This window comes from Balearica regulorum, chromosome 12 (assembly GCF_011004875.1).
Source record: "Balearica regulorum gibbericeps isolate bBalReg1 chromosome 12, bBalReg1.pri, whole genome shotgun sequence".
Lineage (NCBI taxonomy): Eukaryota > Metazoa > Chordata > Aves > Gruiformes > Gruidae > Balearica > Balearica regulorum.
In genome coordinates this window covers 2,736,057-2,757,551 of record NC_046195.1, presented here as the reverse complement: position 1 = coordinate 2,757,551, position 21,495 = coordinate 2,736,057, and the positions used below count along the sequence as shown (strand labels likewise).

General features: G+C 64.2%; 2 long non-coding RNA genes across 2 annotated transcripts; both read right to left on the bottom strand.

Moving 5' to 3' along the window:
* Window positions 1–5,572: 5,572 nt before the first annotated feature.
* Window positions 5,573–7,453, bottom strand: LOC142603494 (uncharacterized). Its single transcript, XR_012837434.1, has 2 exons — window positions 6,955–7,453; window positions 5,573–6,805 (listed from the first exon to the last, which is right to left on the bottom strand). It is a non-coding gene; the product is annotated as an uncharacterized LOC142603494 (long non-coding RNA).
* A 705-nt stretch (window positions 7,454–8,158) lies between these two features.
* On the bottom strand, window positions 8,159–9,670 carry LOC142603532 (uncharacterized). The gene is made up of 3 exons (XR_012837479.1): window positions 9,478–9,670; window positions 8,583–9,107; window positions 8,159–8,486 (listed from the first exon to the last, which is right to left on the bottom strand). It is a non-coding gene; the product is annotated as an uncharacterized LOC142603532 (long non-coding RNA).
* Window positions 9,671–21,495: the final 11,825 nt, after the last annotated feature.

Genomic DNA, 21,495 nt, shown 5'->3' with positions numbered 1-21,495 from the left:
CCGACCGCCTCCCGCCCCCGGAACACACCGCGAACCCGCCCGCACAGCGGCTCGGGCCCGGTCAGGCGCAGGGGGCCCGCGGCCGGACAGTACTGCCCGCCGCCCCGCTCCCAGCGCCCCCCCGGCCCGGCTCACCGGCGCTCCCGAGCCCGCGGAGCAGCAGCAGCTCCACGTCCGCTCCCCACGGCCGCCGCTCCACACTGACAGCGCCGCCGGCCCGCGCAAGCGCTCTACACTCTCGGGCACCGCCCACCCGGGCCCCGCCCATCTCCGCCCCGCCCAATCCCGGCCCGCCCTTTCAATCCGGCCACGCCCCATCCCGGCGCCGCTCCGCCCAATCCCGGCCCGCCCTTTCAATCCGGCCCCGCTGACCCCGCGGGCCCTGACCCCGCTCCGGGAGAGGTGACCCGGAAGGAGTCGCGGTTTCCGGGTCCCGCCCCGTTCTCCCTCCCAGCCCCGCTCCCGGAGAGCGCCCCGCCCGGCCGGTCCCGGCGGCAGCTGCGGCCCTTCCCGGCTTTAGGGGCTTGAACGGCAACCGGGGGCGGCCTCGCTGCGGAGCCCCCGCCCGCTCTCCCCGGCACACCGACAGCGGCTGCCGGGGCTACCGCAGCGGGGCCGCGACCCCTCGAGTCTCCCGGCGGCGGCGGCGGCTCCCGGCAGCCATGGCTTCGTCTCCCTCCCGGGCATGGAGCCGGGGCCCGGTGGGGCGGCGAAGCGCGGCGAGGGACCGGGAGCGGCAGCACCGAGCCCAGGTGAGGGACGCCGGGGGGTGCCGGGGCCGGGGGGGGGGTCTGGGGCCGGGGGGGGGGTCTGGGGCCGGGGGGGGGGTCTGGGGCCGGGGGAGCCCCGTCTCCCTCCCCGGCCCTCTGCCCGCCGGGTCCGGCCGTGCAGCCCGAGGCTCCCACGCGGTTCATTGCAGCTCCCGCCCGGCCCAGCTCCGCTCAGGGACGCTCCGGCTCGGCCCCAGCTCGGCTCCAGCCCCGCGCTCGGCGCTTCGGCCCCGGCTCCGGCCCGGAGGCGTCTGCGCTCCCGGTGCTGGGCGCTGCGGGGAAGAGATGCTGCTGCTGCTGCTGCTGCTGCTTCCGACAGCTCCTCCGGCTGAGGGGAACCCGGGCTGCTGCCCTCTCTGCCTCAGCACAGCTCCGGCTCGTTCCAGCTCCTCCGGCCGATGGACGCTCCAGCCCCGCATCGCTGCGGCTCCAGCCCCCCGGTGCGATTTCAGCTCCCGGTGCCGCCCGCTCCGGGTAAGAGGCGCTCCGGCCGACGGACGAGCTCTCTCGCTCCCTCTCTCCCCGCCGTCACGCTCGGCCCTTTGCCGGCCGAGGCGGGAGCCCCGGCTGCTCGGCACGGCGGTACCCGGGGGCTCCGGGCTCTCATCTTTGCCGTGAATGTGGTAAACGCGGTTGCGCGGAGCGACGGAGTCGCCCCCGTTAAGGGCCGGGCTCCTCGGTCACCACCGCCGCTCGGGTCACCGCTCCGTGCCCGTCCCGTGCGGGGGGGTGTCCGTCGTCGCCGCCCCAAACCCGCGTCCCGCAGGGGGTTCTGCTGGGTTCCGGCCGGGGCTTTGTGCCCGCTGTCAGGGAAGGCTCAGTCTTCTCTGGGGCGTCCTCGGCTTGGGTCGGGGGGTCACACCGGGGGGTCGGGGGGGAGCCCAGGGAGAAGCTCCGACCCTCAGGCAGCGTTTGTTCTGTCGCAGTTTCCAGCTCGCCTTTCGCACGGGCTCACGGACCCGCCGCCTCGTTGCAGCTCCAGCTCCTCCACGCTCCGGCCGATGGACGTCCCGCCTCGTCCCACCCCTGCTCCTGACAGCCCCGGGGGCTTTTGTCCAGCCCCGGCCCTGCGTCGTTTTGGGCACAGCCGAGCCACCGGACGCTCCTGTTTCTCGCAGCCCCAGCCCTACAGCTCCTCCCAGCTCTGCCCCATGGACGCTCGAGCCCTGTGTGAGCCCCTGCTGCTGCCAGCTCCAGGCGACGGACGCTCGGCTCGCTCCCCTCCTGCTGATGGGCCCCCAGCTCGGAGTCAGAGCTGCTCCCCGGCTCTGGGGGCTGGTGACTGGTGACGAGGTCGTAAATCAATCACTGTCATCACTCACATACCACCCCTGCCTGGCCCTTGAATAAAGCCTCGGTGCCCCCGTTTCGCCCAGAGACTATCTCAGACGTTGAGTTCGGCCTGGTGCATGCCAGCGTCCCGCGCTTCGGGGGCAAACGCGACCGGACCCCCACCTCCGGTGAGGGTCCCGCGGCCCTGCCCTCCCCACCCACCCACCCGTTCTCACCACCCACCCACCCACCCACCAAGTTCCCCCCACCCCCAGAGCTGGCATTTGGGGGCTGGGAAGGGCTGCTCAGGCTCCAGTTCCCAGCCCCTAAAGGCAGCGCTTGGGCTGGTTCTGAGCCCCAACACCCCGCACCCCCCTCCCCAGCTTGTCTCCGGGCCCAGAAACGCAGCACTGGGCTCCGTTTCCGAGCTCTGAAAACGCAGCACTTAGTCTCTTTTTTGGGTTGAGCTGCTGAACCCCGGGACTGAGCTGTTCAGCCCCAAACACAGCACTTAGTCCTCGCTTGAGGGGGGGCTGGAAACCCCCCCCCCGGGGCTGCTGCTGCTCCTCTGGCCCGTGTGTGTGTGATGGGGACGGGGAAGGGCCCCGGGCAGGGAGTGCTTGGGAACTGGGGGGGGGGCAGGGGGCACCTCCCGCGGGGAGGAACCGGCCCCGGGGCACTGGGGGCAGCACCCACCCCCCGGGGAAAGCTTTATTGCACTGGAGTACACTTTATTCTTGCACCGTCAGCGTTACACAGCGTGCTCACGGGAACATCCCAAACCAGCCCGAGGTCTTTAGTCGCTGCAGGCCCAGCAGGATTTCAGCCCCAGCCTCCGCAGCCCCGCTCGCCACAGCCCCCGCGGGAGCCGGGCCCGGTTCCCCCCCCCCAGTAAATCCCGGCCCGGCCCCACCCCGGTCCTGCTCGGGACCCGAACCGCCCGTCGCGTCCCCCCACGTGCCCCGGGCAGCGGCCGGCGCCCTTCTCGCCCCTGCGGCGCCGGCACCCGCTCGGCGCCGCTCCGGCCTCCGGGGCCGCCGCTGCCCGGCACAAGCGGGGAGCAGCCGCCGGCACGGGAACCCGCTCCCGCCCAGGGCCCGCACCGGCACCCCCGCCCCGGGACACGACACGGCCCGCCCGGGCCCGCGTCCGACCGGCTCTCCCCCGCCCGGGACCCCCGGACCCGGCACACGCCGCGGGCCCGCCCGCGCGAACCGAGGCCCCGGCCCGACCCGGCCAGACACGCGGGAGCCGCGGCCGAGCACCGCGGCCGAGCACCGCTGCCCGCCGCCCCGCTCCCAGCGCCCCCCGGCCCGGCTCACCAGCGCTCCGGGGCCCGCGGGGCGGCACCACCGGCACCCACCGCCGCTCCGCACTGCCGCCGCCACCGCCCGCGCACGCGCCCTACAGCCTCCGAGCCCGCCAATCCCGGCCCGAGACACCGCCCGGACCCGCCAATCCGGGCCCGCCTGGTCTTTTCAATCCGGGCCCGCCCATCTCAGCTTCGACCCAATCCCGACCCTTCGTGTCGCGCCCCGCCCATCTGCCTCTCCGCCCAATCCCGACTCTTCCTTTCGCGCCCCACCCATCTCCGCTTCTACCCAATCCCGACCCTTCGTGTCGTGCCCCGCCCATTTCCGCTGGGCCCAATCCGAACCCGCCTGTTCTCGTCCCGCCCATCTCCGCTTCTACCCAATCCCGATCCTTCATTTCGTGCCCCGCCCATTTCCGCTGGGCCCAATCCCGGCCCCCCATTTCAATCCGCCCTGGCCCCGCCGCTCCCCGGCACACCATCAGCGGCTGCCGGGGCTACCGCCGCGGAGCCGCGACCCCCTCGAGTCTCTCGGAGCGGCGGAGGCGGCGGATCGGATCCTCCGGGGGCCGGGTGAGGCGGAGACGGGCCCCCAGAGGGGGGCGGGCCCGGATTGAAAAGACCGGGCGGGATTGGGCGGAGCGGAGACGGGATAAACCGGGGCGGATTGAAATGGGGGGCCGGGATTGGGCCCAGCGGAAATGGGCGGGGCACGACATGAAGGATCGGGATTGGGTAGAAGCGGAGATGGGCGGGACGAGAACAGGCGGGTTCGGATTGGGTCGAAGCGGAGATGGGCGGGGCACGACACGAAGGGTCGGGATTGGGTCGAAGCTGAGATGGGCGGGCCCGGATTGAAAAGACCAGGCGGGCTCGGATTGGCGGGTCCGGGCGGTGTCTCGGGCCGGGATTGGCGGGCCCGGAGGCTGTCGGGCGCGTGCGCGGGCGGTGGCGGCGGCAGTGCGGAGCGGCGGTGGGTGCCGGTGGTGCCGCCCCGCGGGCCCCGGAGCGCTGGTGAGCCGGGCCGGGGGGCGCTGGGAGCGGGGCGGCGGGCAGCGGTGCTCGGCCGCGGTGCTCGGCCGCGGCTCCCGCGTGTCTGGCCGGGTCGGGCCGGGGCCTCGGTTCGCGCGGGCGGGCCCGCGGCGTGTGCCGGGTCCGGGGGTCCCGGGCGGGGGAGAGCCGGTCGGACGCGGGCCCGGGCGGGCCGTGTCGTGTCCCGGGGCGGGGGTGCCGGTGCGGGCCCTGGGCGGGAGCGGGTTCCCGTGCCGGCGGCTGCTCCCCGCTTGTGCCGGGCAGCGGCGGCCCCGGAGGCCGGAGCGGCGCCGAGCGGGTGCCGGCGCCGCAGGGGCGAGAAGGGCGCCGGCCGCTGCCCGGGGCACGTGGGGGGACGCGACGGGCGGTTCGGGTCCCGAGCGGGACCGGGGTGGGGCCGGGCCGGGATTTACTGGGGGGGGGGAACCGGGCCCGGCTCCCGCGGGGGCTGTGGCGAGCGGGGCTGCGGAGGCTGGGGCTGAAATCCTGCTGGGCCTGCAGCGACTAAAGACCTCGGGCTGGTTTGGGATGTTCCTGTGAGCACGCTGTGTAACGCTGACGGTGCAAGAATAAAGTGTACTCCAGTGCAATAAAGCTTTCCCCGGGGGGTGGGTGCTGCCCCCAGTGCCCCGGGGCCGGTTCCTCCCCGCGGGAGGTGCCCCCTGCCCCCCCCCAGTTCCCAAGCACTCCCTGCCCGGGGCCCTTCCCCGTCCCCATCACACACACACGGGCCAGAGGAGCAGCAGCAGCCCCGGGGGGGGGTTTCCAGCCCCCCCTCAAGCGAGGACTAAGTGCTGTGTTTGGGGCTGAACAGCTCAGTCCCGGGGTTCAGCAGCTCAACCCAAAAAAGAGACTAAGTGCTGCGTTTTCAGAGCTCGGAAACGGAGCCCAGTGCTGCGTTTCTGGGCCCGGAGACAAGCTGGGGAGGGGGGTGCGGGGTGTTGGGGCTCAGAACCAGCCCAAGCGCTGCCTTTAGGGGCTGGGAACTGGAGCCTGAGCAGCCCTTCCCAGCCCCCAAATGCCAGCTCTGGGGGTGGGGGGAACTTGGTGGGTGGGTGGGTGGGTGGTGAGAACGGGTGGGTGGGTGGGGAGGGCAGGGCCGCGGGACCCTCACCGGAGGTGGGGGTCCGGTCGCGTTTGCCCCGAAGCGCGGGACGCTGGCATGCACCAGGCCGAACTCAACGTCTGAGATAGTCTCTGGGCGAAACGGGGGCACCGAGGCTTTATTCAAGGGCCAGGCAGGGGTGGTATGTGAGTGATGACAGTGATTGATTTACGACCTCGTCACCAGTCACCAGCCCCCAGAGCCGGGGAGCAGCTCTGACTCCGAGCTGGGGGCCCATCAGCAGGAGGGGAACGAGCCGAGCGTCGGTCGCCTGGAGCTGGAAGCAGCAAGGGCTCGCACAGGGCTCGAGCGTCCATCGGGCAGAGCTGGGAGGAGCTGTAGGGCTGGGGCTGCAAGAAACAGGAGCGTCCGGTGTCTCGGCTGTGCCCAAAAATGACGCAGAGCTGGACAAAAGCCCCCGGGGCTGTCAGGAGCAGGGGTGGGACGAGGCGGGACGTCCATCGGCCGGAGCGTGGAGGAGCTGGAGCTGCAACGAGGCGGCGGGTCCGTGAGCCCGTGCGAAAGGCGAGCTGGAAACTGCGACAGAACAAACGCTGCCTGAGGGTCGGAGCTTCTCCCTGGGCTCCCCCCCGACCCCCCGATGTGACCCCCAGACCCAAGCCGAGGACACCCCAGAGAAGACTGAGCCTTCCCTGACAGCGGGCACAAAGCCCCGGCCTGAACCCAGCAGAACCCCCTGCGGGACGCGGGTTTGGAGCGGCGACGACGGACACCCCCCCGCACGGGACGGGCACGGAGCGGTGACCCGAGCGGCGGTGGTGACCGAGGAGCCCGGCCCTTAACGGGGGCGACTCCGTCGCTCCGCGCAACCGCGTTTACCACATTCACGGCAAAGATGAGAGCCCGGAGCCCCCGGGTACCGCCGTGCCGAGCAGCCGGGGCTCCCGCCTCGGCCGGCAAAGGGCCGAGCGTGACGGCGGGGAGAGAGGGAGCGAGAGAGCTCGTCCGTCGGCCGGAGCGCCTCTTACCCGGAGCGGGCGGCACCGGGAGCTGAAATCGCACCGGGGGGCTGGAGCCGCAGCGATGCGGGGCTGGAGCGTCCATCGGCCGGAGGAGCTGGAACGAGCCGGAGCTGTGCTGAGGCAGAGAGGGCAGCAGCCCGGGTTCCCCTCAGCCGGAGGAGCTGTCGGAAGCAGCAGCAGCAGCAGCAGCAGCATCTCTTCCCCGCAGCGCCCAGCACCGGGAGCGCAGACGCCTCCGGGCCGGAGCCGGGGCCGAAGCGCCGAGCGCGGGGCTGGAGCCGAGCTGGGGCCGAGCCGGAGCGTCCCTGAGCGGAGCTGGGCCGGGCGGGAGCTGCAATGAACCGCGTGGGAGCCTCGGGCTGCACGGCCGGACCCGGCGGGCAGAGGGCCGGGGAGGGAGACGGGGCTCCCCCGGCCCCAGACCCCCCCCCCGGCCCCAGACCCCCCCCCCCGGCCCCGGCACCCCCCGGCGTCCCTCACCTGGGCTCGGTGCTGCCGCTCCCGGTCCCTCGCCGCGCTTCGCCGCCCCACCGGGCCCCGGCTCCATGCCCGGGAGGGAGACGAAGCCATGGCTGCCGGGAGCCGCCGCCGCCGCCGGGAGACTCGAGGGGTCGCGGCCCCGCTGCGGTAGCCCCGGCAGCCGCTGTCGGTGTGCCGGGGAGAGCGGGCGGGGGCTCCGCAGCGAGGCCGCCCCCGGTTGCCGTTCAAGCCCCTAAAGCCGGGAAGGGCCGCAGCTGCCGCCGGGACCGGCCGGGCGGGGCGCTCTCCGGGAGCGGGGCTGGGAGGGAGAACGGGGCGGGACCCGGAAACCGCGACTCCTTCCGGGTCACCTCTCCCGGAGCGGGGTCAGGGCCCGCGGGGTCAGCGGGGCCGGATTGAAAGGGCGGGCCGGGATTGGGCGGAGCGGCGCCGGGATGGGGCGTGGCCGGATTGAAAGGGCGGGCCGGGATTGGGCGGGGCGGAGATGGGCGGGGCCCGGGTGGGCGGTGCCCGAGAGTGTAGAGCGCTTGCGCGGGCCGGCGGCGCTGTCAGTGTGGAGCGGCGGCCGTGGGGAGCGGACGTGGAGCTGCTGCTGCTCCGCGGGCCCCGGAGCGCCGCTGAGCCGGGCCGGGGGGCGCTGGGAGCGGGGCGGCGGGCAGTACTGTCCGGCCGCGGGCCCCCTGCGCCTGACCGGGCCCGAGCCGCTGTGCGGGCGGGTTCGCGGTGTGTTCCGGGGGCGGGAGGCGGTCGGGGAGGCGCGGCCCGGGCGGGCGATGCCCTGGGACGGGGGTGCCGGTTGGGTCCGTGCCCGGCGTGACGGCGGGGTGCCGTTCTGTTGGCCGTTCTTCTGTCGGGCGGCGGCCGCGACACGGGGCGGGTCCCCAGCGGGGGTCGGGTGGGGGGTCGGGGCGCGGCCGGGCTGCGCTGGGGGTTCCCGGGCCCGGCTCCCCGCGGATGGGGCCGCGAGTGGGGGGGGCCGGGGGCGCGCTTGGGTGTGAAATAATAATAGTGTAACTAGTACTGCTAATAAAGCTATGAGGTTGTTTTATTATAATAATAAAAGTGTAATGCAGAACAATAACTGAAACATTAAGTGCAATAAAGTGCAGTAAAGCTTTCCCTGTCTGGGGGTGCCCCCAGTTCCCCAGCACTCCCTGGGCCGTGGCCCCCTTCCCCTTCCCCCACGGGCCGCAGCAGCCTCACGGGGGTTTCCAGCCCCCCAAAGGAGGATGAAGGGTTGTGGTGGGGGCTGAGCAGCCCGGCTCAGTCCTGGGGTTCAGCTGCTCCAAACCTCCCCCCAGTGCTGTGTTTGGGGGCCTGACAACAAGCTGTGAGGGGGGGCTGGGGCTCAGAACCGGCCCAAGTGCTGGCTTTGGGGACAGGGAACAGGGGGCCCAGCAGCTGCTCCCAGCCCCCAAACACTGGGTCAGGGGGGGTGGAGGGATGTCAGGGCTGTGGGACCCTCACCAGAGGTGGGGGGTCTGGTTTTATTTGCCCCTGCAACATGGGATGCCAGCATGCACCAGGCCAACCTCAACCTCTGAAATGGGGGGGGGGGCAGCAACACTTTTTTCAGGGGACAGACACAATGGGACAGTTTTGATAGCTGAGTGATGACACTGATTGACTGACTACCTTATCAACAGCCCCCAGAGCTGCTGGGAGAACACGGAGGCAGCAGGAAGCTGTAGAGCTGAGGCTGAGCTAAACACTGCAGGGCTGAAGCTGAAACAACGCAGAGCTGGAGCCATAAGAAAGTCTGTGAGGTGAAAGAAAGAGTGGGGGGTGGGAGGGGAAACAGCACAGGCCGGGAGCTGAAATGCTGGGGGTCAACAGCTACTGTAGGGGAGGAGCTGAAATCAAGATGGAAGGGCTGGGGCTGAACTCACTGCTGTGGGGCTGGGGCTGAAGAACGACTGTGGCTGGAGCTGAAACACCAAACCTGGAGCTGAAATAAAAACTGTAGGGTCAGAGCTGAAATCACACAGAGCTGAAATAAAAACTGTAGGGCTGGGGTGAAAATCTCTGCTGTGGGGCTGGGACTGGAGCTGAAATCCAGAGTGTAGGGCCAGAGCTGAAAGCACACAGAGCTGGACTAAAGATGGTGGGGCTGGAGCTGAAGAACGACTGCAGCTGGAGCTGAAACACCAAACCTGGAGCTGAAATAAAAACTGTGGGGCCAGAGCTGAAATCTCTGCTGTGGGGCTGAGGCTGAGACTTGACAGAGCTGAGGATGAAGAACGACTGCGGCTGGAGCTGAAAAAAACTGTAGGGCCAGAGCTGAAATCACTGAGAGCTGGAATAAAGATGGTGGGGCTGGAGCTGAAATCTCTGCTGTGGGGCTGGGGCTGAGATGTGACAGAGCTGGGGCTGAATCACAACTGTGGCTGGAGCTGACATACCCAGCCTGGAGCTGACGCTGAAATAAATCCCTCAGGGCCAGAGCTGAAATAAAAACTGTAGGGCCAGAGCTGAAATCACTGAGAGCTGAAATAAAAACTGTAGGGCCAGAGCTGAAATCACTGAGAGCTGAAATAAAAACTGTAGGGCCGGAGCTGAAATCACTCAGAGATGGAATAAAAACTGTAGGGCCGGAGCTGAAATCTCTGCTGTGGGGCTGGGAACGGAGCTGAAATCCAGAGTGTAGGGCCAGAGCTGAAATCACACAGAGCTGGAATCAATATTGTGGGGCTGGGGCTGAAATGACTGATGTGAGGCTGGGGCTGAAGAACGCCTGTGGCTGGAGCTGACACAACCACTGTAGGGCCAGGGCTGAAATCCCTGCGGTGGGGCTGGGAGCAGAGCTGAACTCCAGACTGGAAGGGCTGGGGCTGAACTCCCTGCTGAGGGGCTGGGGCTGGAGAACGACTGTGGCTGGAGCTGAAACACCAAACCTGGAGCTGAAATAAAAACTGTTGGGCTGGGGTGAAAATCTCTGATGGGGGGCTGGGAATGGAGCTGAAATACAGAGTGTGTGTAAAAACTGTGGGGCTGGGGCTGAGACGTGACAGAGCTGAGGATGAAGACCAACTGTGGATGGGGCTGAAATAAAAACTGTAGGGCCAGAGCTGAAATCACTGAGAGCTGAAATAAAAACTGTAGGGCCAGAGCTGAAATCACTGAGAGCTGAAATAAAAACTGTAGGGCTGGGAATGGAGCTGGAAGAAAAGCTGTGGGGCTGAAATCACACAGAGCTGGACTAAAGATGGTGGGGCTGGAGCTGAAGAACGACTGTGGCTGGAGCTGAAATACCGAACCTGGAGCTGAAATAAAAACTGTAGGGCCAGAGCTGAAATCACTGAGAGCTGAAATAAAAACTGTAGGGCCAGAGCTGAAATCACTCAGAGCATGAATAAAAATTGTAGGGCTGGGAATGGAGCTGGAATAAAAGCTGTGGGGCTGAAATCACTCAGAGCTGGAATAAAGATGGAAGGGCTGGGGCTGAACTCACTGCTGTGGGGCTGGGGCTGAAGAACGACTGTGGCTGGAGCTGAAACACCAAACCTGGAGCTGAAATACAGAGTGTAGGGCCAGAGCTGAAATCACTGAGAGCTGGAATAAAGATGGTGGGGCTGGGGCTGAAATCTCTGCTGTGGGGCTGGGGCTGAGATGTGACAGAGCTGGGGCTCAATCACAACTGTGGCTGGAGCTGACATACCAAACCTGGAGCTGACGCTGAAATAAATCCCTCAGGGCTGGGGCTGAAATAAAAACTGTAGGGCCAGAGCTGAAATCACTGAGAGCTGAAATAAAAACTGTAGGGTCAGAGCTGAAATCACTCAGAGCTGAAATAAATATTGTAGGGCTGGGGCTGAACTCACTGCTGTGGGGCTGGGGCTGAAGAATGACTGTGGCTGGAGCTGAAACACCAAACCTGGAGCTGAAATACAGAGTGTAGGGCCAGAGCTGAAATCACTGAGAGCTGAAATAAAAACTGTAGGGCCAGAGCTGAAATCACTGAGAGCTGAAATAAAAACTGTAGGGCCAGAGCTGAAATCACACAGAGCTGAAATAAAAACTGTAGGGCCGGAGCTGAAATCACTGAGAGCTGAAATAAAAACTGTAGGGCCAGAGCTGAAATCACTCAGAGATGGAATAAAAACTGTAGGGCTGTGGCTGAAATCTCTGCTGTGGGGCTGGGAACGGAGCTGAAATCCAGAGTGTAGGGCCAGAGCTGAAATCACACAGAGCTGGAATCAATATTGTGGGGCTGGGGCTGAAATGACTGATGTGAGGCTGGGGCTGAAGAACGCCTGTGGCTGGAGCTGACACAACCACTGTAGGGCCAGGGCTGAAATCCCTGCGGTGGGGCTGGGAGCAGAGCTGAACTCCAGACTGGAAGGGCTGGGGCTGAACTCACCCCGAGCTGGAATCAGGACTGTAGGCCTGGGGCTGAACTCCCTGCTGAGGGGCTGGTGAAGAACCAAAGGCCACAGCACTGGAGTTGGGATGAACATTGTAGGGCTGGAGCTGAAATGTCCCTGGGCTGGAGCTACAACGATGCAGGGCCGGCCCCGGGCTGCACGGCCAGCCCCGACGGGCAGAGGGCCGGGGCCGGGCAGGGCCGTCCCCAGCGAGACCCCCGGGGCTGGGGCTCCCCGGCAGGGCCCGGCCCGCGCCCAGCAGCCGCCCCCGGCCCGAGACCCGCCCGGCCCCGGCCCCGGCACCCCCCGGCGTCCCTCACCTGGGCTCGGTGCTGCCGCTCCCGGTCCCGGTCCCTCGCCGCGCTTCGCCTCCGTGCCCGGGAGGGAGACACGGCCATGGCTGCCGGGAGCCGGAGCCCGGCTTGTGCCCCGCGCAGCCGCGGGGGCCGTTCCGGGGCGGGACCAGCCCGGGCCGGAGCTCAGGGTCCCGCAGGGCCGGGGCGGCCCCGCTCACCGCCGGCAGCGAGGTCCTGCAGGCCGGGTCCTGGTGCCGCCGTCCCGCTCGGAGAGGCCGGAGGTGACCGTGCCGTGCTCTGTCCCAGCCCCGCGGAGCCCGTTCCTTCCCCCGGCCCGGCCCCTTCCCGGTCCGGGCCCGGCCCTTTCCTGTTCCCGCCCCCGCCCTGCACCTCCTCGGGACCCCCAGCCCCAGGGCCCGGGCCGGTTCCCTGCGGGAGGAACCCAGAGACCGCCCCGGGAAGGGCCGTGGTGGAGAGAACCGGGACCGGCAGCTTCCCCGGGACGGGCGGGGCTTAGATGGGCGTGGCGAAGGGGGCCCGGCACGACGAGGGGGCCCGGGGAGCCGCCACGGACCGATGCCCCGGCGGGGACCCCGGGAAGGGTCGGTCTGTCCGTGCCCTGAGCAGCACGGCGGGCTCCAGCACCCTGCGGCGGGACCCGGCTTCCCCCTCTGGTCCCCGAGGTTGGGGGGATGCAGAAGCTGCTCCATGGCTCTGCTGCTCAGCCCCGGGAGCCGTGTGTCCCACCGGGGAGAGCCTGCTGAGGAGGAGGAGCGGGAGGAAGAGGATGAGGATGAGGATGAGGGGTTTGCTTCTGGTGGAAGCGCCCTGCCCTCATTGCACCTTCTCAGCATCCTTCCCCGAGGACGGGGAGAAGCACGTTGAAGTCAATGCCAACTTTGGGAGCTGGGGGGATGCAGGAGGAGGAAGAGGAGGGAGGCAGAGGAAGGAGCCCAGAGCCTGTGGGAAGCCTTTCATGGGGACTGGCCCTGAGCAGGGGCCCGGTGCTGCCTGGGTCCCCCGGGGGAGTGAGGTGACACGGCAGTGACATCCGAGGTACCGGCACTCAGCAAAACTCAGCGGGTATCGGCGCCCGGCACGGGGCCGTGGCAGGGACCAGGCGGGGGGGGGATGCTGCTGGTGGGACCTCAGGGACACTGTGGGCTTCAAGGGCATCAGGCAGGATCCAGGCAGCTGCCAGGCCCCCGTCCTTCACCCCAGCGACCTCCCACTGCCAAACAGCCCCGTCATGTCATTTCTGGAGGGACCAGGGTATTTTTTTCCCCCCTGTCTTCCATCGTTACGGTTTGTTTTTCCCAGGCTCTCGCGCTCGCTCAGCCCATTTGTTGGGATTCCCCCTTTTTTTGGCGCGCTTGCCTTCATCACTGCAGGTTGGCTGGTTCCTGCCTGTGCCTTCGGGTCAGTGTCGCTGCTAGAAAGCCAGCATTTAGAGAGATTTCCATAGAATCGCTTCTTTTTTTCTTCCTAAGCGCAACAGAACCGGTCTGGTCGGGCTTTGGGTTATGCGTATTGCACTTTGCTCAGGTGCTGGGGTAGGTGATGTCCAGGAGAGGAGGTGAGTCAGCTCTGAGGAAGTTCTCTGCCCTTGATTTGCAAAGCTGTGTCGGGTTTGCATAGCAAGGGTTTGGTAGGGGGGGAGTCTACTGCGAGAAGCTGCTAGAAGCTTCTCCCATGTGCGACAGCCAATGCCAGCAGGCTCCGAGACGGACCTGCCGCTGGCCAAGGCCGAGCCCATCAGCAGTGGTGGCAGTGCCTCTGGGATAACAGAGTTAAGAAGGGAAAAAAAACCCCAACCCACCAGAACCAATTGCAGCCGGGGAGAGAAGATGTGAGAGAACAACTCTGCAGACACCAAGGGCAGTGCAGGAGGAAGGGCAGGAGGTGCTGGAGCAGAGATTCATGGATGCAGTCCATGGAGAAGACCATGGTGAAGCAGGCTGTCCCCCTGCAGCCCACAGAGGATGATGAGGAGCAGAGATTCCCCTGCAGCCCGTGGAAGACCCCACGCCAGAGCAGGTGGAGGCACCGGCCCATGGGAAGCCCACGCTGGAGCAAGCTCCTGGCAGGACCTGTGGAGAGAGGAGCCCACCCTGGAGCAGGGGCAGAGTGTGAGGAGTCCTCCCCTGAGGAGGAAGGAGCAGCAGAGACACTGTGGGAGGAACTGACCACAGCCCCCATTCCCCACAGGGAGGAGGGAGAGAAAACAGGGAGTAAAGTTGAGCCTGGGAAGAAGGGAGAGGTGGGGGGAAGGTGGGTTTAAGATTTGGTTTTATTTCTTCTTACTCTGGTTTGATTGGCAATAAATTAAATTCATTTTCCCCAAGTTGAGTCTGTTTTGCCTGCCACAGTAACTGGCTGAGTGCTCTTTCCCTGTCCTCATCTCACCCCACCAACCTTTCATTATATTTTCTCTCTGCAGCCCAGCTGCTGTCCAGCCAGAGTCAACCCACCCCAGGTTTCACTTTTGATTATCGATTTTAAAAAAAGGAACTGAAGCCTCTTCTTTGGAGCAAGTATCTTTATGCAAAGCTCAGTCCCATGCACTGGGGGAAACACATGCAATGAGAAGGGAAAAAAACCCCAAGCTTTTGGGTGAGAAAGTTTTGCCTTGTAGTTGCACCCCATCCTAGGGTGCTGGGCCAGTCATTCCAGGGAGCACCCCAAGATTCTATTCCCCCACTCAGCCCCCCAAAAAGATGCATTTCCTTGGCAGGAGAGCTCACCCACCCCCACCCCACACCCCCCAGCAGAAGCAGAGACCACTCAGAGCTGGGTTTAACATTTTATAAACAGTTTATTAAAGATCAACAAACAAAGTCAGTCCTTCATAGGCCTGAGCCCCCATCCTTCTCAAGAATTATTTGGCCCCTGCAGCCCCCCAGGCAGGGACAGCTTCCCAGCATCTCTCCCCCCATAACCCCCCTTTGGGGTCCCCCTCTCCATCAGCTGCACCTCCTCTCCTCAGGCAGAGTCATTTTGCCAACTTGCATGAGCATCTTCGGGGTCCTGGAGGTGAGAGGGGGAGAAGTCACTGTGCCCACCTCCAGCAAGGGCAGGGGGTGAGGTCTCATGTCCCCCCAACTCCTGGCATTGCCCAGGACCATCACCAGGTACAACAGGGACCTGCAGACACAGCAGCTGTGCTCCAAGGCTCCAGCTCCCAGGCACAGAACCCAATTTCAGGGACTGTAAAGGCCACTGACCTGTTCAGAGGACGCCCAGAACCCTTGGTTATCCATTTCCAGGGTCTGGGTCCCTGCTTCAGGGTCTCTTCTGTCCCAGAGGACCACCATGTCCCGCCAGCCGAGCCTCTTGGTCCTCAGACACTAGGGAGGAGAGCAGGGAGGCTGCTCTCTGCTCCCCTCGCACAGGGGCTGCTTTGCCCCAGCTTGTTTCTGTCCTCCCCAGAGACAGATGGACATCACCCTTACCACCAGCAAGACGATGGGAGCAGTGATGATGCAGAGGCCGCAGACGACCATGATGGCCACGCCATACTCGGGAAAGCCTGGTTCGGGCGGTGGGGGCTCCAGGGTGTCCTCTGGAGAGGAGCACAGCAGTTAGCACAGCCTGCAGGACACGGGGGCTCTGTCCCAGGAGGTGGCAGCCACTCACTCTCCTTTGGGAGACCAGAGGCAACATATAGGATGCCACTAACATCGGTTTGGCACCCTGCATGCCCTTTCCATATAACACTTCCCTCCTGTCCTGTGCCAGCCTGCAGCAGATGGGTCTCCATCTCCAATCCCCCCAGGCTGTGCAGAGCAATAGGGCATGGCTGTTATTAGAATTGTACCTCTCAGACCAACCATTGCAAGCTGGTCACCTCACCAGCCAAGATACCTCACCCTCCCTTTGCATAAGGGATCCGATCTGGGTGGTTGTGGATCTGTTCTGCTCACACTGCAGGCATGGAGCCACAAGCTGGTGAAGCTTTAGACCCCACACCCCAAAGGGAAGCTTACCTCCTACCGCAAGAGAGTATGGGTCCACCTGAAAGTCTGAACCAGCCAGAGCCTTGTTTGGCCCAACTGAGAGCACAAGGGCCTCCAAAACTTCCAAGCTGGTTGGAGCAGGGTGCTGGAAGACCACATCCCCATGGCAGATCAAGGAGCCAGGCCTGCGGACAGGGTTTGGGAAGAGCTCCAGAACTGCCAGTCCCACCATAACCCCACAGCCACACACTGGGCTGTGGCCACAGGCACAGCCAGACTCCTGGCTGGTTTTGCTCAGACAGATCCTAGGAGGGCACATCTGCACCCAGGGAGGCATTGGGTTTGCATCTGCTCTTTGGGGTGGAAGGGACATCCCAGGGGGTCCAGCAAATCATTCCTGAGACAGTGGGTAAATGCTTCACCTCAGCTGCCTGCTGCAAACCCTTTTGTGGCTGAGACTAGACAGCTGACAGCCATGACCTGTCAGTTGATGTTTGTGGGGAGACCTCCCTGGATCTGTACACCCCTGCCCAGAGAGCCCCTCTGCTCCCACTCACAGGAATCCTCTTATCATCACTTGCAGGAAGCTGCTGTGGTCCCTCAGGGCTCTCGCCACCTGAAAGAAAGGTTTTGCTCAGCTCCACACCAGCCTTTAGGGTGTGTCACCCACTAGACCACTGCTTCACAGCCACGATGGAGCTGGGAGAGCCACTACAGCAGGGGCACAGGGCAGCCGCGGTCCTGTGGCACCTCCAGGTCCCTGGCTGCATTTTGGTGACCTGAAGCACCATCAGCAGACAGAAAACATTCTGCCACTAAAACAGCACTGGAGTTGGGGATCTGGTTTGAACAACCCCAAAGCAGTCCCTCATCCTCCAGTGGTCCTCAGCACCCCGGGAGGACCCCAGCCCCCTTCCACCAGCCATGCCTACCGCATCACCAAGGTCTCTGCTGAGCTCCTGGTTCTCCGCAGCAAGCGGATCCAGAAGGTCCTCACTGAAGCGTCTGTTGGTGATGAGGAAGGAGAGCGGGTAAACCTGCAGGTGAAGCTTGGCTCCTGAAGAGGCAAAACATGAGTTAGAGGTGAGCAGAGCTGGCAGCAAGCCCTACCACACACAGGCACTTGTCCTTACCCTCCACCAAGAGGGAGGTCAGGTCCACGGAGCAGGTTGCAAGAGCTGTCAAGGCTTGTAGAACCTCTGCAACGTCAGCATGGATGATTGTGTCGAGGTAGATGTCTCCAGCGATCTCCAGATTCCCAGTGAGGTTTCTAAGAGGAGAAAAGCGCTCTAAGCAAGGCAGGAGAGCTGGGACCAGGCTCACCAAGATCACCCTTGCTGGTCTTTCTCCAGCTCACCCGCAGTGCGGCAACTCACAACTGCTCAGCCTGGGGGAGGTGCTCAGTTATGGTACGTGCCATCAGCTGCACATCACCCTCCCGGGTTTCCTTGTGCTGCACAACTCGCCTTCCCCCATCTTTGCAGCATTTGCTAATTAGTTGCAAAGTGCACAAGAGGTAGCGAAGGTAATTTAATGAAGAGCTTTGCAAAGGGGTAGTTGTTGTCCCATACCTGAGCTGGGTGATAGTGAAGTTCCTCACATGGTAGATGGCACTGAGAGACCAAGTCACCTAGAAGAGGAGACAACAGCTCACACCCTGCCCCTGCTTCAGCACGTTATCCCACCATGCAGAGCCAGCCTGGGCCCATTTTCCTGATGGGCCAAGTTCCCAGCATGGTCCTTTGGAAGAGCCACCAAGGCTTGCTGTACCTTGCTGATCAGCCTCTGCAGCAGGTCTGTCCTGTCCCTCCCCAACTGGAGGACAGCAAGAGAGATGGACAGCTTCTCTGGGTCCAGGTTCTCCAGGCTGAAGCCTAAAAGAGTTCAGAAGGCAGTTATACCCATATTTGCTCTTCCACCCTTTTTGGGAGATATCTATCACCCTCAAGTTCATCCTCTGCCACACTCCAAAACACAGAAGCCAGCAGGGCAGCTAAGCTGAGATGAAGACCTGTCCCTTTTGTGGTGGGAAGGGCTTGGGATCTACCACCTCCCAGGACTGGAAGAGCCGGTCAAGGAGGGGAAGCCAGAGAGTTTAGCAGAAGCACTGGATCACACAGGGCCAACTGCTGCAGATGTGGTCTCCAGCACTAGAGTATCCTTGCATGGGTCAGGAGAGGGGAGGTTAAGAGAAAATGAAGCCCAAAATCCAAACTGGGCAGGTTTCGGCTTTGATAAAGGTATGGGGAGGACACTTGCCAGCAGCAGCTCTGCTGTGGGAAGATCTCTGCAGCTTACCACCAGACTGGACAGATTGTGGCTCCAGTTGCCAACTGAAGATGCTCCTTCCCCTTCTCGCCTCCATGACAACCGTCCGGATGAGGTGGGAGTGGGTGGGAGCAGGAGCATCCCCCCGGAACAGAACCTCCCCTTGCACAACCACCGAGCCGTTCCTGGGAGGGAGAGGAGATGATGGGCAGCCCCCCTCCCCCTTGGGAGCAGCCCCAGAGCCCCATCATCCCCACATTAACACCCCACCCAGAGAGAGGTCCCAGGTGACCCCATCTGGAGCCTCAGACACTTTCAAGCAGGGATCCCTTGGGGCAGTGACACTGGGGAGGGAGCATAGCTCCTCACAAGACCCATCCGGAGCACTTTGCTGGGCAACTCCTTCCCTCCAAGCCAAAGCCACCATCTCCATCTGTTCCCCCAGGGCAGAGCTGCGTACTCACATGAACTCGAGGACATTTGCCCGCAGGAAGGTCTCATAGGTAGACAGCATTTGGTTTAGCTGGAAGCAAGCAGCATCTGTTAACTGATGAACTTTCACAAATTCCCCCATGCAAAGGAGGCACATACCAGGAGAGGCACAATAAATACAGAGGCAGGTGGGCTCGGTTTGCCCAGGGGTAGGGCATGTCCGACCTCTGGGGATGGTCACGGCTGAAGCTCCCATCAGCCTAGAAACAGCACCCAGGAGGGAATCCCCCAGCACCAACACAGCATGCGATGGCTGCCAGAGGTGAGGGGAGTCCAGCCCCACCTCAAACCAAGCATCCCAGCCCAGCTCTGGTGGAGCAGCACCAGGGATTTACTTGTCCCCACCGTGCCCAGGTAGCTGATAGACCCACCCAGGGCTGATGCAGCCTGCAGGCTCCTCACCCCAGCAGGGCTTCCCTGCTGTAGCTTCTCACCCAGAAGCACCAATATCTCCACCGACCAGCTCCTGCACTCACCATCAGCATCACTTCTTCCTCCAGCTCCCTGTAGCTCCCCGAAGACTTGTTGCTCAGAGCCTCGGTGTAAGCGATGCCCAACAGCCGGAACCGCAAGGGCAGCACGTGTACAGGCTGTGCAGGAGTGGGGAGCCCAGAGGGCTTCACCCCTGGGGAGCCAAGTTTGCCCATTGTCATCAGCTCAGCTGGAGTGAAGGCTTCTCCTCCAGCTGCAGGGAGATGTTCTCTGGCTGTGGAAGGGTGTTGGGAGGTGACAGAGTAACTGGACATGGACTGAGCATCAGGCATCACTCCTGCTGGTACAACCAGGGTCTGAGAGCCGAGCGGGGAGCTGGCTGCATGCGCAGCTCCAGGGGAAGTCAGCACGTAGGATGGAGATGGCAAGCTTGTGGCGCTGGTGTGGTGCACAGCCTCAGAGCAATGCTCCGGAGCAGAGTTCCTGGGGCTGGGAGGAGATGCAGAGCCTGGGCTGGCATGGGTGGGCCCTGGAGGTCCTGCTGGAGCAGCAGTGGGTCCTGCTGATGCTGTCCTGGGCTCGCTGTGACCATCATCTTCTGCCACAGCCACCTGTCCAGGCAGCACGCTCATCTCTACCACCTTCATGGCCTGATGTTGCCCTGCAGTAGGTGCATCCTCAGATGCTGTTGTGAGGAAGGGATCTGGATGCAGAGATGGCCTCTGGGTAGGTGACCCCAGGAGAGAAGCATGTGTCACACCTGCAGCTCTTGGAGAGGGGGAAGCCACCACAGCAGCTCCATCCTTGCAGGGGGCTTTGGTTGCTCTGAGCTCTGGGATGGCGTCAGGGGCTGCCGAGCTCACCCCAGTGACAGCAGGGCCTGCAGCGCTGGTCAGAGCAGGAGAAGGGTGAGCTTTGGTGGATGTCAGCAGAGCCTGCTGTGCAGGGGGGGAAGACAGGTCACTTAGCTTCTCCAAGGTGACAGCAGGTCCCTCGGATTCTGCTGTAGGAAGGAATGGAGCCAGCACTTGTGGGTGGTTGACACCATGGGTCGCTGCAGCACTGGGAGAGGATGCCAAGGCAGTGGCCAGAAGTCCAGACCCATTTCCCGGGACCTCAACCAAGACCGTGCCCACCAGCAGAGCAGCTTCACCATGCAGGAAGATACCAGTGGGCTGTGTCTCCCAGAGCATCTCCGGTGTCACGGCAGAGGGTGCCCACACAGTGCTGGGATGTGTTTCGGTCAAGCTGGAAGTCCTCTCTGATGGCAGAGCTGAGGTGTCCTCAGCTGGAAGGGGCACCGGCTGAGGAGCAGCAGTGTGGTCCTTACCCCCAAGCAGGCCAGGGCTTGGTCTCACCTCTTCCTTCTGCCCATTGCAGCTCCTCGTTGTGACTCCAGCACTTGAAGCTCCATCCTGGACACCAGAGAAGCCACTGGCTGTAGATGGATCAGACGCAGGCGCGCTGAGAGAGGACAAGTCGCTGGCTGTGACCACAGCAGGAGGATTAGAGCTTGCAGCCAGGCTAAGATCCGCTCTGCAGAGTGTGGTCCGGTGGTCAGGGGATGCCCCGAGGGTCTGGTCACCCATGGTCTGGAGGAGCTGAGCAGAGGTGGCAGGCACTCCGGTGCCAAGCCGCTGTGCCGGGGAGATCGTCACAGCTGTGCCCAGCCTGAGCTTTTCCCCGTGCCGCCACAGTGGTGAGCTCTGAGCTGCCAAGGGAGAGGCAGCGGCCGCAGTCGGTGTCCCCGAGCTCTGTCCCATCACCTCTGTTCCATAGGACACATCTCCAGCCCCCAGGGTGCTCACAGAGCCCATCAGCATCCTCCCACACCGCTGCATCGCCAGCTCGTCATCCCCACGTGTTGCCACCAGATTGTCACCTGTCCCTCTCTGGGAGATGGGCAAACCTGGGCCAGCGCGGGAGGGAGGTGGGGAGCCCGGGGGGGCCCCGGGCAGAGCACCCAGAGAGCCCAGGCCATACAGGAGAGCCGTGGCAGACAGGCAGATGGCCAGCACCAGGATGGCTTTGCACCGTAGCCCACCAGTGGCCACACAGGCAGCAGGACCTGTGGCCACAGCCTCTTCCCTCTCGCCGTGGAAGGTCATTGTCAGCTGTAGGGCAGCAGTGTCCATGGGGTCCGGTGGTCCTACCCCTCGGCTCTGCTTGGGAGAGGCCATGGGGAGAGCCCAGCTGTGGGGACATACAGCAGGAGCTTTAGGCTGGGCCCTTCCAAGCTCCATAGCCCACCCCAGAGCATCCCACACACCAGGCCAGGACATCTCCAGCAGCACGGAGCAGCTCCTCCAGCTCAGGAAAGCCCACGCCAAGCCTCAGCATCTCCTGGGAGGAGGCAGGGCTGTAACCAGCCTCAGGCTGCAGACGTTACCCCATTCCCTGCCCAAAACAGCCACCTTGTCCCAGACAAGCCCACCAAGGACAGCAAACCTTCCCAACCCACCAGCACCCCTTACCAGGCAGCACCCCAAGGAGAAGAGAGCACCAAGCCCCCACCCCAGCCCTGCCCTTTTATCTCATTTCCCAGGGAGGGGGCGGCTCCGTTCCTGCTGCTCCCAATTAACGCACAAACTCATTTGCACTCCCCCAGGTGAAGCTTCTTCCCCTCCCCAGCCGGAGGGATCCCCGGCTTCCCTCTGCTCCTCATCAAGCCTTGTTGTGTCCCCCCCCCCCTCAAAACACCACGGATGCTCCTCAAAACACCAAATTTTTTGA